The following is a 15,593-nucleotide window of genomic DNA, read 5'->3' as shown; positions in this document are numbered from 1 at the left end:
ATTCTCCAACACCAGCTGGGTGTCCTCCAATTCAATTCAGTTTTGATACTAACTACCTGGAGTTAGTGTCAAGATCCCACAAATTAAGGACTCAGTTCCATAAGACTGCCTCCACTTCAGACTCCAATCGCAAGTCCAGGTTGTCATCTGTGCTTCTGACCCACTGGATCCCACAAACCCTGCCTCAGGTTTGATAATCTTCTAGGAAGGCTCACAGAACTCGGGAAAGCACTTTACTTACACTTATCAGTTTATCATAAAAGATGCAACTCAGAAAAGCCAAATGGAAATGATGCATAGAGCCAAGCATAGGGGTGAATGGAGTTTCCATGCCCTCTCTAGGTATATCGCACTCTCAGCATCTCGATGTGCTCACCAACACAGAAGCTCTCCAGACTCCTTTTTTTGGAGTTTTTATGGAGTTTCATTATGTATACATGATTTGTTAAATCATTGGCCATTGGGATTGAACTTAATCTCCAGCCCCTGGATTCACCTCAGAGGTGGGGGGCAGGGCTGAAAGTTCCAACCCTCTAACAGCCTTGATCCTCCTCATGACCAGCACCCATCCTAAAACTATTAGGAGCACCGCCCTCCCCCCCCACACACACACACACCAGTCATTTCATTAACATAAAAAGACACTCTTATCACATTGGAGATTCCAAGGGTTTAAGGAGCTGTGTGCCAGGAACTGGGAATAAAGACTCTGTGTGTGTGTGTGTGTGTTGTGTATTTTTTCCCTCATCGTACCACAACCAGGCACCCCAGTGGGCTTCCAGGACCACTATATTGACTGTCGTGTCTGATTAACCACAGAACCACCTGTCACATAGGACTGATGGTCTCTACAGCACACACTTGGCTCAGAGAGTTGTTTTTTTATTTCTATCACACAGTAAAGATATGGCAGAGAGAGTAGGACAGTTATTTCAGGTCATTCAGTTTATGAGTAGTGTAGTCTGGATTTAAACCCAGTTGTGTCTGATGGTGGAGCCCAAGTGTGTCCTTCCACTGGGCTGCTTGGAGGAATTGAAAATTGAAAGCTGATCTGCCCCTTAAGCCTCCTCACCCAAATATCACATGTCAGGTGAACCCACCCAAGACTGAGCTATAGAGCAGATAGGTACTAGGGTGGAGGAGGCACCTGGCACAGAATAGGCTCTTTATGAATACATGTTGAGTCAATGAAGGACTAGCAAGACTATCTCCCTACACTTTCCGGGAGAGAATGTGAAAAATTAGGACCTCATCGATGGCTCAGAACTCATATCCACTACCTGGGAAGTTCGGCTTGTCTGGACTGAAACAAGTGGTGGAAGTCAGCAAGGGCAACAGGCCTCTTGTTATTCAGAGGGGAAACGGGCTGTTTGGATAAGGGACTTGCCTCAGACCACCCAGCATGTCATGTCAGTGATCAAGCCAGGTCCCCGCCTCCCAGTTCTGGGCCCTCCATGCTACACCTCTGGAGTCTCACGAGAGAAAGCCAAAAGAGTGGAGCAGGTCCCACTGTATTATCTACACATTCTACAGATGAGGGAACGAAAGGCTATAGTAGAGCAGGTGTGCCCAGAAGCACAGCCTCCTTTGTGCCTAGAGGAGTCTGTGCCTGGTTATTCATTCAGTCCCAGGAGAGTAGAATGGAGGGTGCCTTGCGGGGACGGGGTTAGAATGATAGCCAAGACTGAGGGACCCCCCTGGCCCCACTAGACCCCTGCCTGCCTGGGGAGCACTGGAGTCAGACAATACCCCTGCCGTCCAGGGCTCCCTGGCACAGTCATGGGAGGCACAGCATGGACTGTGGTGCTCAACCTGCCCCTGTTGTATGAGCTTGGGCTCCTCTCTTAGTGTAACCTCTATACAGGGAGGGGGTGCTGTCATGGGCTTTGAGTATTGTTTTTCTCCTGTTTAAAATGGGTAGTGATGCCATGTTATCTTCACCTTACAAGGTTATTGTGAGGATTAAATAAAATGTGAGAGTCAGTGGGAGGCACATGATAAGCGTGGGTTTCTTTCTTCCTTCCCTTTCTCCCTCTCCCACCCTCTACTCTTTCTTTTTTCCTTCCTTCCTAGCCAACACCCCTGAGTATGGCATTAGAAAAAGAACAGGGGCTATAAGTCACAGACAATGAAGAAACAGTCTCTACCAGAGGACTCAGGGATGGACAAAGGCTTTTCAAACCAGCTGTGGGTGGGTGATGGTCAATTCTACCCTGCCCAGAATCCCCAGGCCTCTCCCCTGCTGGGTAGCTCTGGGAGTCATATCAGTTCTTGTCCCATACTGGCCTCATCAGGGCATCAGGTCCCTGGACTAACATGGAAAAGGGGCCCCAGGGAGGCATATTTCTCACTCAGAATCATAGAGCTGACTGTCGCTTGCCCACCCACCCACGAGTTAGCGTGCCCTGTATCTCAAGGCCAGTGAGGGAGATGCATCACCTTTTTATCAGTGTCAAGCCCTGCTCCAAGAATGTTCTGCTCCTTCCTGCCGTGTTAGAGACCCCTTACACAAGGTCAGCTTGCCCCACCTCAAAGAGGAAAGCAAATGTGAGCTACCTTGCCCCTTGAAGCTCAGGAGCTGGAAAGGCAGGTGGAGAGGTGCAGTAGGTAAGTGCAGGCCGTGTGGACACCCATGGGCACCCAGGGGTACACCCCTCTTGTGTGCTGCTCCATGAATGCAGAACACATGGTCACCCACAGCTGCTGCCCGACAGTTCTTGAACTTAGACCCAGGTATACATGAACACAGTGAAGCCTAGAAGAGACAGGGTCACCTGGGGAGCAAGTCAGAGACAATAGTGGGAGCAGAAACCAGGGGTTTAAAATCAGGTTGCCTGGATTTGAATCATAGCCCTGACATTTCTAGGCTATGTGACCTTGACCGAGTGCCTTAACTTCTTTGGGCCTCTGTTTCCTCACCTGTAAAGTGGAGAGAATATCCTTTCCTTCTCAGGTTATCAGGAAGAAAGAAACCATGATAGAAAAGCTCTGCACAATGCCTGACACACAGTAGGTACATAGGAAATTTCACTTCTTTCCTCCCCCTTCCCAGCTACCCTGAGCCCAAAGAAGCCCCCTCTTTCTTCCCTCCTCTGCCTCGTATCTGAGCCAAACCCCTTCTTTGATCCTGACCAGGGTATGAGAGTTGGGCTGGCAAGGGCCTCTCCTGACCTGCCTGACAGCTCCAACACAGGTCTGAATCTGATTTAACCCACCACAGGACCAGCAGCAGAGTCAAAGGCAGCCTCAGAGGGAGGCCCAAGGGAGGGCATCAGCCTGAAGGGAGTGTGAGCATCTGAGCTGGTTTGGTCCCTGGGAGCCTCAAGACCTAAGCTTCCTTCCCACTCTGCAGTTTGTCAAAGCTCCTTATGCCCTCCATCACAGTTTACAAATGTCACCTCCACCAATGCCGCCCACATATAAGCCAGATGATTTCATTCACAGCATTCCAATACGCCAGGTGGGACCCTGACCCCTACTCTCAGCAGCCCTCTCATCTGGGCCCAAAGCACTATTCCAAACTGAGCCCTGGCCTAGGGTAGATTGTGTCCTTAGTGGGCATGGAGGGGAAATACAGTCAGAATGCTCATCCTCTGAGGAGAGGGAACCTCCTGGTTGCCACAGCTCTGAGTTCCTCAGCTGGAATCTCCCACCTCCAGAAGTTGCCCCTGCTCTGAGGATGAGGAGCTGAACCTCCCTGGGGTGGGCCTGAGCCCATTGCTCGCTTCCCAGCTTGAGGTTCCCAAGCCCCTATTCTGAGCCTCCCGCTAGATCTAGGACCTGGGCAGGAGATGGGACAGGCCAGATGCTGACAATAAGAGGAAAATTTGGGCAAGATGGAGGCCTGGGATAGATCCAGGGCCCCACCTACCACCTAACTGAGCTGACCCTGTAGCATCAGCTCTCTTGTGAAGAACCAGAGGGGCTTTGTTTGGAGTGGGCTACCCTATCCTCCAAAGCACGTTGGTGTCCCATTTTATTCCCACACCTGTGGCCCAGGGACAAGCCTCACCATGTCACAGAGAGAGAGCCAGGCCCAGAGAAAGGACATAATGTGCCCAAGGTCACACAGCCAGACACGGACAACAAACTAAAGCTCCTAAGCCCAGCCCAGGCCTGACCATGGCCTCCTCGCCCACCAGGGTGGCCTCAGGAGATACATTTGGGAGTGGGGCACCTGGGAGCCAGAAGGAAGCCATGGCCTTCCCGGGCCAGACCAGTGGGATGCCCTTAGCCACTTCTCTAGCCCCTACTGTTGGCTATAAGTCTGGTGGCTATGAATCTACATGGCTTCCCTGTCCCACCATGATCAGAGGGCCTACCTGGAACCAGCTTCTCCACTGGTTCTTTTCAATACATTTGCCAGCCTCCTCCCATCCCACCCCCAACTTCACAGAGAGCCCCTTAGACCATGATTCAACCCCAGCCCAGCCAGAGGGACTCAGGAGGCAGCAGGAACCTGTGTGTACCTCACCCTCTGCTCCTGGAAGGTCGAACAGGAAGAACTCTTGGATTCTTGATACTGAGCCCTTTCTGAGGTAGGAGTTTGCTTCTCTCCCTTTGGTAGTAGAGCCTGAGTGAGGGGGGCGGGTCCACAAGAGTATTAACGCCTTCGGCCCAGTAGTCAAAAAAGCGCCCCTCCCCATTTGACAAGTGGGAGGGAGACTGAGGTCCGGTAGAGGGGAAGCTCCGACTCCCCTTAGGCTAGGCACCTACATTCACCTGATCCTTTCCACGCCCCTCACCTGGATTCCTCGGGATCTTCGGGTGGGGTGGGTCCCAGCCAGGGCCAGAGGGTCCCCAGACAAGCGTCCCCGTGGGATGCTTCGGGGTAGCGGAAGCTCTCGGCGTCTACTCGGCGCTGGCGGCAGAGGGCTCTGTGCTCTGCGCTGCACCGCTGGCCCGGCTTTTAGCAGCGGGTGTGGACTGCGGACACTGCCCGCCCCGCCCGCCCCGCTCCCCCACCCCCTCAGCTCAGGGTGTTCTTTGCCCCTTGATCCGGTACCTCCTTCTCTCCATAGCACGTGGGCAGCAGCCGCTCACCCAGCTTGTGGCCCGTGGGGCAGCCATGGCCCAGGGCATGGGCCCAGGCGCCTGCCAATCCCTTTCTGGGGCCCGCGCTCCTGCCCGCTCACCTTTAACCCCTTCCCCCTCTTCCCAGGGGCTTGGCGCCCGGCTCCCAAGACGCCGGCTAGGTTCGAGAAGGGAGGAGCTACAGGTATGGGGCCGGGCCCAAGAGGCGGCGGACAGGCACAGAGCCAGGCTGCCTCAATTACCTCCCTAACACCAACCCCTCTTCGAATTTCATTCTAGTCCCCAAATTCCTTCTCTCTATTGAATTTTTAGCCAGCTCACTGAACCCCATTCATTTCCTAGGCACCAGCTCTGTATTCCCTCCAGAGCTTTCTGCCTCTTGGTAATCCTCCTCCCTGATTTTCCATTCCCTGAGCAAGGCCTTCCCCTTGCTCACACCCACTATCCTTACTGAGCCCTCTGCTTGCACAGCTTTCTACCCTCCTTGAACTCCCGTTCCCTCTTGGAACCCCTCTTTCTAACCTCCTTTCTCTGTCCCTAGTCCCTCTCTCCTCTTCAGCCTCCTTCCTCTCCCTGAAGCCCTCTCCTACCCTGCATTCCTTACCTTAAGCTTCTGTCTACCTCCCTGAACTCCCAACCACTTTCCTGACCTTCCCTCCCTCACCCCCTCCTGTCTCCTGGAGCCCAATGACCTCTTCTCATGCCATCCTGGTTCTGGGTCCTCACATTCCTCCTGACTCACATTCAATCTATCACCGCTCTGAACAGGTAGCAGCCCAAAGAGAAGAAGGAGTAAGACTTCCTAGAGTCCAGCGAAGACACATGCAAGTCTTCAGAGGCCCTGCTGAGTGAGCTACACCTGAGAAGGGGGAATTCAGAGCCTTGGGTCAGCTGACAGTTCCAAGGGATGTCATGGGGCAGAGGGAGAAGGGCTCAGGCAGAACTAGGCCAGGAGCGGGCAGTCTGGGTTGAATAGAAGGAAGAACAGGTTGATGTCTGATGTTCTAGATGATGAATAGGTTTTTACTGGTCCCATGAATTTCCTTCCTTCTTTTTGGAGCTGGAGGTGGGCAGTGGAGTTTGAGGGAACCCTGCCAAGGATGACACTGGAGTCCCCTGATGAGGGCAGAAAGTAGAATGCAGGGGCCTGTGACATGAAGGTATTGGAGGATTGGGCTGGGCTCAGGGAGGCCCTGAATTATACAGGATCCTGCTCATCCCCCAGCCTAAATTCACACTGCCCTGGGGAGCAGATGAGGACACCCCTTATTCTTTCCAAACCTCTCATACATACTCAGTTAGCATTCCTGGTAGGTAAGCTTGGCCTTTCTTTTCTCACTCTACCCTCTCCTTCATGAGCTTTCTTTCACATGGTCTCTCACTATTGGGCCTGAGTCCTGCTAACTTGGACACCCGTTCACAGTCAGAGCCAGGACCCAGAGAATTAAATCATGCAGTGTGTGTGTGTGTGTGTGTGTGTGTGTGTAAGGGGAGTAGGGTTTGAGCTAGGGCAGGGGCAACCCTGGGGTATAGCCCTGGTCCTATCACTAACTGACTCTGCAACTGGGCAAAGTACTAGCTCCATCTCAGTACTGGGCCTCAGTTTCCCTATGCATAGTATTGCCAGATTTAGCAAATAAAAATCTAGAACGTCCAGTTAAATTTGAATTTCAGATAAACAGTTAATATTTTAAAGTATATATCATGTAATATTTGGGGCATAACTATACTAAAAGATTACTCATAACATCATCTGAAATTCAAATTTTACTCAGCGTCCTGGATTTACTCTACTTATATGTAAAAAAGGGGAGGCAGAGAAGTTTGGATAAGATATTCTTTCTCCAGAGCCCCTCTTACCTCCACCTACATCCTGTGAAAAACCTTAGGCTAACCTGGAAGTGGTCTGGAGGTGTTTGCATCCCTTGCAGAATAAGGCGAAGATGAGAAAAAATGTGAAGGGGATGGCTATGGTCATAGGACCTTCGCATCAGAGAAACTCAGAGAGAAATTCTTTGAAGCAATCCAGTTCTGGAAAGCTTCCTACAGGAGTTTTGTGATTACTTTGATGTTGATAAAAAAGAAAGGTGGGTTAGATGGCCTCTGGGAGATGGATCCACCTTCCTTAATGGCAGCTGGGGAGGCATGGGGGTCCCCTCATTTGAGGAAATCTCTGGAAGATCAATAGAAAGTATCTATTCCTTCATAAGAAGATTCTCTAGAGTGAGGCAAGGTCTCATTTCAACTCAACAAATCACTACTCCTTTATATAGATTAATTAATCAAATAAATCCCTTTGATGACCAGATGGGGGGGGGAGTGTTTTCTCCCCATTTTACAGAAGAAATGAGGCACAGAAAAGTTGGGTAATTTTTCTGAGGTCCATATAGGTAGGCAGCAGAGCTGGAATTTGAGCTCAGGTGTCTTGACCCTGCACTTGCTGTGTGATAGATCCTGCACTAGGGACTAGGACTGGAAAGATGATATAAATGTTGTTCTTGCTTTTTTGGGACCTCTAATCTAACAGTGGGAGACAGGTGAGTCTTTAATAACTCTAGTACAGGCCAGGCTGTGATCAAGGCTGTGACAGAGAGTGCTGGGAAGGAAGGACTGATTCTACTTGTGGAGAAGGAGGTTGTGCTAGGCCAAGAAGAATAGGTAAGTTCTTCAACAGTTTCAGGACAAGGCATTGGGAGGAAGGGCTTTCTAGGTAGATGGATGTCTTGGGAAAAAGCAGGAGAAGTGTGGAAATGCAGGAGAAAGTTGGAGAGTAGAGTAATCAGGAGTCTGGCATGACTGCAGGGAGTCCTATAGGCCAAGTATCAGATCAGGGAAAAGAATAAAGGAAGAGAATCTGGTAGGAGCACAGGCATCAGATAAAGAAATGTAGACTCCATCTGGCAGAGGGACAGAGAGAGTGTTAACCCAAGGTGGGAACAGCAAGGGAGAAACACTGCAGGGGAGAGCCCAGGGCCTGGGAGTGGCCTGACTGCCTGAGCTGAGTGAGGACTGTGAGACACACTGGGGAGGTGGATGGAAGACTTGTGGAGTGAAGGGACCTATTGTCACTGTGATTTCTTTGTGTGCTTTTCCAAAGGCCTTGGGTTTCCTTCAACTCTGGATCTAGCCCCAGTACAAGACCTTAAACAAGAACACATGCTTGTAAATGTCCGCGGAATTGCATAAAGAGGATTTGGGGACAGATAGAGGGTTTAAGGGTAAGAAAAGTGGAGGCTTCAGGAGGTTTTCCTGGTTTGAGTCTCAGCACCTGGCAAGTTGCTGACCCCTAAACCAAATAATGGAGTACAGGGGAGACTAAAGGTGGGCAGAGTTGGGGGATACTGCATTGAAGTCGCACCACTGGGTGACATCCAGCAGGCTGTTGTCCTCAGGATGGCAGGTAAGGTCCAAGCCTCTGATGAGGCAAATGACAGAGCTCTGAGGCAGCTGAGGATGTCGAGCTGCTTGTTTTTTCAGCCAGGGTTAATGCCTCCTCTGTGCCTACCCCCATGCTGTGATGAACATGATCATAATGTGGTAAAAGGGTGTCCTTCAACAGAAAGGCAAATGACTGAAGTCAGAGCCTTCACTTTCTACGAATTTTTAAAATAGCTACAAATAATATATTGTTTAGATGCATGTGCGTACATAATAAAACTATTTTAACAAACAGGGGAACTACAGGTGAAGATGAACAAGATGAAATGAAAAATGAAAAAAAAAGGTTGACCATATAAAGTGTTGGGCAAGGATATGGAGCAACTGGAACTCATACACTGCAATGGGAATTTTAAAACAGTTTGGAAAACTGGCAGTTTCTTAAAATGTTAAACATGCAGGTGCTGTCTGACCTAGCCATTTCACTCCTAGGTGTTTAGTCAAGAGAAATGAAACGATATATCCATACAAAGACTTGTACACAATTGCTTATAGTAGCTTTATCTGTAAAAGCCTAAAACTGGAAACGACCAAAGTGTCCATTGACAGGTGAAAGGATAAAACAAGTAGTGATATTTGGAACAATGAAAAGGAACAACCTGTTGATAAGTGCAACAGCATGGATGAACATCAAAATAATTATTTTGGGTGCTCATTAAATATTAATAAATCCACAAACAAATGAAATAAAAGCAGACCATACATGACCAAAGATGAGAATGTATTTAAAAAATAACAAGAATTAGGATTAATCTACATCAGTGTACCTGAGGTCTAGATTTTAAAAGGGACGTGTCTATGCATGCTGGGAAACCTGGATAGCAACAGAAAAAGTTGAATCCCTACTACATACCATATACAAAAATTACCTCAAAAATAGATCAATAATCTAAATGGAAGAGCTAATACTATAAAAACTCTTAAGAGAAAACATGAAGATAAATCTTCATAATCTTGAATTGAGAAATGAGTTCTTAGATGTGACTATACAGCTCAAGCAACGAAATAAAAATAGATAAATCGGACTCCATCAAAATAAAAACTTTTGTACTTCAAAGGACACCATAAAAAAAAAGACAGCCTACAGAATGAGATAAAATTATAAGTCAGATATCTAATAAAAGATTAGTTTCCAGAATATATAAAGAACTCTTGTCTACGGCCATGTTACCCTGAACAAGTCCAAATCTGTCTGATCTCGGAAGCTAAGCAGGGTCAGGCCTGGTTAGTACTTAGATGGGAGACCACCCAGGAAGACCGAGTGCTGTAGGAGTAAAAAATAAATAAATAAATAAAAAGGTATTGTAAGTTGACAAGATCCTTGCAATGTGAGGTCAACCAAGGATTGCCTTGCTTAAAACAAAACAAAACAAAACAAAACAAAACAAAAAACTCTTAGCAACTCAATAATTAAAAGACTTAATTGAAAAATGAGCAAATTATCTGTATATATATTTCTCTAAAGAAGATATAAAAATGACTGATAGCAGATGAAAAGATGCTCAATATCATTAATCATTAGAGAAGTCCAAATCGAAATTATGAAATATGACGTCACGCCCACTAGAGCAGCGTTAATAAAAAGACAGACCATAACTAGTGGTGGTGAAGAAATAGGAATTCTCATACACTGCAAGATGGTGCAGCTGCTTTGGAAAATAGCTGGGCCTTTCTTTAAAAAAGGTTAAACATAGATATCAAATATCCACTGTTAGATATATAACCAAGAGAAAAAAACACATGTCACACAAAAGTTGTATGTGAATGTTCATAGCGATATTATTTATAATAGTCAAACAGTGGAAACAACCCCAATGTTCATCAGCCTATGAATGAATGATCTACATATATGATGGAGTATTATTCAGCCTTAAAAAGGAAGGAAATTCTGACACATGCTACAACATGGATGAAGCTTGAGGACATTCAGCTAAGTGAACTAAGCCAGTCACAAAAGAACAAATACTGTATAATTCCACTTATGTGAGGTACCTAGAGTAGTTAAATTCATAGAGACAGAAAGAAGAATGATGGGTGCCAGGGGCTGGGGGAGGGGAGAATAAGGAGTTATTATTTAATGGGTACAGAGTTTCAGTTTGGAAAGATAAAAAGAGTTGTGGAGATGGATGCTTGTGATGGTTGCACAATAGTGAGAATGTGCTTGATGTCACAGAACTATACACTTGAAAATGATCAAAATGGTAAATTTTATATTATGTATATATTTCATTGCCAAAAAACCAAAAGAGATCTAATGCTAATAAATGTTACAACATAAATGAATCTTGAAAATATATATTATTATGTTAAATGACAGAAGCCAGTCACAAAAGGCCACATATTATAGAATTCCATTGGTATAAAATGTCCAGAATAGGCAAATCTGTAGAGATAGAAAGTAAGTTAGTGGTTGCCTAGAGCTGGGGGTGGGGGTGGGAGTGGAATTGGGGGAAATGGGGAGTGACTGCTAATGGGTACAGAGTTTCTTTTTGGGAAATCAAAAAATGTTCTATTATTATTTTTTTATTTTTTATTTATTTATTTTTTTTAGAGTCAAAAGGAAAGTTAATTAGAAAAGGGATAACACTCCACAGAGTGTGGTCTCCTCTCAGAGACAAAGAGTGAGAGACAGAGAGAAACAGAGTAAAGGCACTGAAAAGGACCTTGACAACAGAGAGAGACAAGGACAGCGAGAGAGACAGAGTAAAGGCACTGAGAGGGACGCTTGTACGATTTAAATTGTTGAATTGTATGGCATGTGAATTATATCTCATTAAAGTTTTTTTTTTTTTTTTTAAGGGATTGGCGATCAGATTCTTGGAGAAAAAATAAATTTAAAGACTGAAGCAGGGAGGAGAACCATGGAGGCGAAGCGTCCCCTTTGCACAGTTAGCTCTTGGAAGTTCCTGGAAGATAGTAAGTTCTCTGTGAGTTATAAACTAAGGGAATGTTTCCAGAAAGATAAACCCATTGCAGCTGCTGTTTTTGGAACATTGACTAAGTGCCAGTCATCATTCTAGACACTTATATAAAGTCATCTAATCCTTCAGCTTCTCATTTTACAGATGACATAATTAAAGGATTTGCTCTTGGTCACACAGGAAGTGGCAGAGCTCAGAATGGGGCCCAGGTCTGTCTGACTTTACAGCTAAGGTCTAAAAATAGATCCTAAAAAATTCTTAATTTTATATAAACGTTTTCAGACTTACCAAAACTACAAAGAATAATACAGTGTAAGCCTGTGTACCTCCACTCAGCTTAAGAAATCAAACTCTCAATGCCATCGAAGTCCTCTCTGTCTCTTCTATGATTCCATCCCTCTTCTGCCAAACAGCCATGCTCCTGAATTTGATACTTTCTGATCCCATACTTTTACTTTGTATGTATCCCCAAACAATATGGAGTATAGTTTTACATGTCTCTAAACTTCATATAAACAGCATTTTACTGAATGTACTCTTCTGAGGCTGCATTGTTTGTGAGATTCATTTAAGTTGACATGTGTAGCCGTTCTCTGCTCATTTCCATTATTACATACAAGTCGAGCTGCTATAAACATTCCTGTTCTTGCCTCTTAGTCCAAAAGAGCCAAAATTCCTACGAGTTTATATTAGTTTCCTATGGCTGCTGTAACAAATTATCACAACACTAGTGGCTTAAAACAACACAAGTTTATTATCTTATAGCTCTAGAGGTCAGAAGTTTGAATGAGTTTCATTGGACTGAAATCAAGGTGTTGGCAGAGGCAGGCTCTCTCTGGAGTCTCTAGGGGAGAAATCATTTCCTTGCCTTTTCCAGATTCTAGAGGTTGCCTACATTCCTTGGGCTGTGGCCCCTTCCTACATCTTCAGAGCAAGCAAATAGTGTCTTCAAAGTTTCTCTGTCTCTAACCCTCTACTTCTACTGTCACATCTCCTCTGATTCTGACTCTCCTGACTCTCTCTTATAAGGACACTTGTGATTCCATTGGATTGATAATCTCTCCATCTCAAGAACCTTGACTTAATGCAACATTTCTTTTGCCATGGAAGGTAACATATTCACAGCTTCCAGGATTAGGATGTGAATATCTTTTGGGGCCGTTATTCTGTCTACCACAGAGGGAACAATTGGGTAGTATGACATGAACATCTTTGAATTACGAGTTTGTCAAACTATTCTCCAAAGTAAATTGATTCCCTCTCTACTAGCATTGCATAAGCATTCCTGTCACTCACATTTTCACCAACACTTCCTATTACCCATCTTTTTTAGTTTTTGTCAACCTGATGGCTATGAAATGTCTGGGCTCTGACTGTTATATAGTCAAGAAAGAGACAGCGGTCAATGGTGTCAAATGTGAAAAAGAGGTGTCTTGGCAGTAAGAATGTGGTCGATGACTTTGGCTAAAACAGTGCCCTTAAAGTGATGAAAGGGGAGTTAATATTACAAGTCAAGGAATAAGGAGGGTGAGGAAATGGACATAGTGAGTGCAGAGTGTAGAGGGTATGTCCTAGTTAGCTTGGGCTGCCACAATGAAATACCACGGACTAGGGGCTTAAATAACAGACATTTATTTCTCCCAATTCTAGAGGCTGGCAAGTCCAAGATCAAGGTGCCAGTAGATTTAGTTTCTAGTAAGAGCCCTCTTCCTGGCTTTCAGACAGCTGCTTTCTTGCTATGCCCTCAAAAGAGTAGAAAGAACTCTACTCTCTTTCTCTTCTTACAAAGACACTAATGCCAACATGGGGGACCTAATCTCGTGATCTCATCTAAATCTAATGACCTCCCAAAGGCCCCACTTTCAAATATCATCATATTGGAGGGTAGGGCTTCAACATATGAATTTTGGGGAGACACAAACATTCAGTCCATAACAGGTTACTTTCAAAATATTGAGGTGTGTTTAAAGGCAGAGAGAGAGAGAGAGATAACAAATGGAGTGGGGCAAGGCATCTTGGAGGAGGCAGGTAAAGATGAAACCCATAGAGAGGTCACCTAGATTTACTTTGCAATGAGGAAAAGCTGCCTTTCTTGGAGGTGGGTGAGGAAGAAGGGCACTGAGGCAGATACAGAGAAAATCCAAAGAGATGAGGCAGAAAATGGCTGAAGCTTCTCTCTGTAATGGGCAGTGGAGTTATCTACTGAGACAGGCAAGAGTAGGTTTGGGGTCTGAGAAGTGTGGGGAAGGTTTACAGAGGACATTGTTATGGGGCATTCGACAGGGTGTCCACTCAGCTAAACAAAAAGGGATTAGTGAGAAAGAGGGGACGAGCTGAGCTGACGCAGTGGCCTCTCAATAGGTTTTATCAGTGCCTCTTATCAGTGAGGAAGTCCTAGAGCCCAGAGAGGGAGGGGCCAAAGAAGGGCCTTGTAAGTGTATAGGACGGCGGTCCCCAACATTTTGGCACCAGGGACCTGTGCTCCTATGAAAACTTAATGCCTAATGATCTGAGGTGGAGTGAGGCAGTGATGCTAGCACTGGGGAGCGGCTACAAATACAGATGAAGTTTTACTTGCCTGCCGCTCACCTCTTGCTGTGCAGCCAGCTCCTAACGGGCACAGACAGGTACCAGTTCATGGTGCAGGGGTTGAGGACCTCTGGTGTAGGAGACCTGTGGAAGCTTAGAGGAAATTATGGGTCATGAGGAAGCAGAGCAGAACCAGGGAGATCATAGCCAGAAAATTGGGAATCGTCAAGAGGCTCTTGCTAATGCTCAGGACCATGGTGGAGGGACAGCACAGACTGTGGGAGCCCAGAGGAGTGAGGCATAAAGCAGAGCCGCAATAGGTGGAGAGGGTCTCCTGGAGGTGGTGATGTTCTAGCTGAATCTTGAAGGGAAAAACCAAATTTCAGTTATAAAAATGTGGAAGAAGTGTTGGCTTTATAGTCTATCAACAAGCCTGTCCTGCCCCACTCTATCGGTTTTGTCTCTCTTTCTCAGACATCTGCCCAGTGTGCACTGGCTGGAGAAGTCCTTGTTGGGCTCTTTCAGCCCCTGTGCCTTGGCTGATGGTCTTCTCTTTGGTTTCATTATCTTCTCATTCAACTTCAGAACTCCTATTCATCCTTTGAAACCCAGCTCAAATGTCACCTCTTTCTGATTGCCCCTGGCTCCAACTCTGTATTTTCTTGGCAGTGAGATGAAGTGGAACAAGCTCACTCAATACTGTTTGATTTTAGTCAATTGACTTAATCTCTGAGTGTCTGTTTCTTGACAATGGCACTGGCCAAGCCTAGCTATGAAGATAAGGCACACGACATCCTCCGGCATCAATGGGACTCACATAGGATGCCATCATGTGGTGACACCTGACATTCTGTCTTGTAATAGAGTTAAGCTGAGTGAGAATGTGACTCCATTTGCCTAAATCCATGAGATCCCTGAGGGCAGAAACGGTGCCTCCATAGGGCCTGCCCAGCACCCAGCATAGACAGGCATCATGTGCTCTGTGGAGCCTGTACAGAGGAGAATTGAGATTGCCTATCATCTACCCGTAATGTGACTTTGAAGAGGTGACATCATCTCTGTGAATCTGCCTCCTCACATAACAGCAATATATTAGGTATTCATTATTACAGGTAAGGCACTCAATATTCACTATCTCTAATCCTCACAGTGTGTATCACCACCCCATTTTACAGAAGAGAAAACTGAGGATTGGGGAGGTAACCCACTTGTCTAAGTTAGCTGCAGGGCAGGAGCTCCTGGCGCCCAGACTAACTCAGAAAATTGCTGTGCGAATCCAAGGAGGAAATGTGAAATAGCCCTGCAAATTGTAAACGCCCGGGGTGGGACAGTCCGTGACTGGGGGCGTGGTGAATGATGGCCGAAAGGATGCGGAGAGGGGCGACCTCAGATATCTGGATGGCGGTGGGAGGATGAGTTTGCGGGCTGATCTGCGGATGGGAGAAGCGTGGCGCCGCGGGGCGCTGCTCTTCTGGGGTGAGCAGGGGTGCAGCTCACCATCACCCCCAGCCCCACTCCCAGCCCCACTCCCAGCCCCACTCCCAGCCCCACTCCCAGCCCCACTCCCAGCCCCACTCCCAGCCCCACTCCCAGCCCCACTCCCAGCCCCACTCCCAGCCCTCGCGCCGTGGCCCCTTTAAGAGCGGGCGGGGCGCCCTCTGGCGGCGGAGC

The 15,593-nt window shown here is 46.7% G+C and overlaps 1 long non-coding RNA gene across 1 annotated transcript; it reads left to right on the top strand.

The window, feature by feature from the left end:
* The first annotated feature begins 5,100 nt into the window (after positions 1–5,100).
* LOC107511768 lies at positions 5,101–8,476 on the top strand. The gene is made up of 3 exons (XR_004952444.1): positions 5,101–5,218; positions 5,803–5,920; positions 8,132–8,476. It is a non-coding gene; the product is annotated as an uncharacterized LOC107511768 (long non-coding RNA).
* Positions 8,477–15,593: the final 7,117 nt, after the last annotated feature.

Source organism: Rousettus aegyptiacus, unplaced genomic scaffold (assembly GCF_014176215.1).
Source record: "Rousettus aegyptiacus isolate mRouAeg1 unplaced genomic scaffold, mRouAeg1.p scaffold_m13_p_8, whole genome shotgun sequence".
NCBI classification, from domain to species: domain Eukaryota; kingdom Metazoa; phylum Chordata; class Mammalia; order Chiroptera; family Pteropodidae; genus Rousettus; species Rousettus aegyptiacus.
The sequence above is the reverse complement of the archived record's forward strand: the minus strand, read 5'-3'. Positions and strand labels throughout refer to the sequence as shown.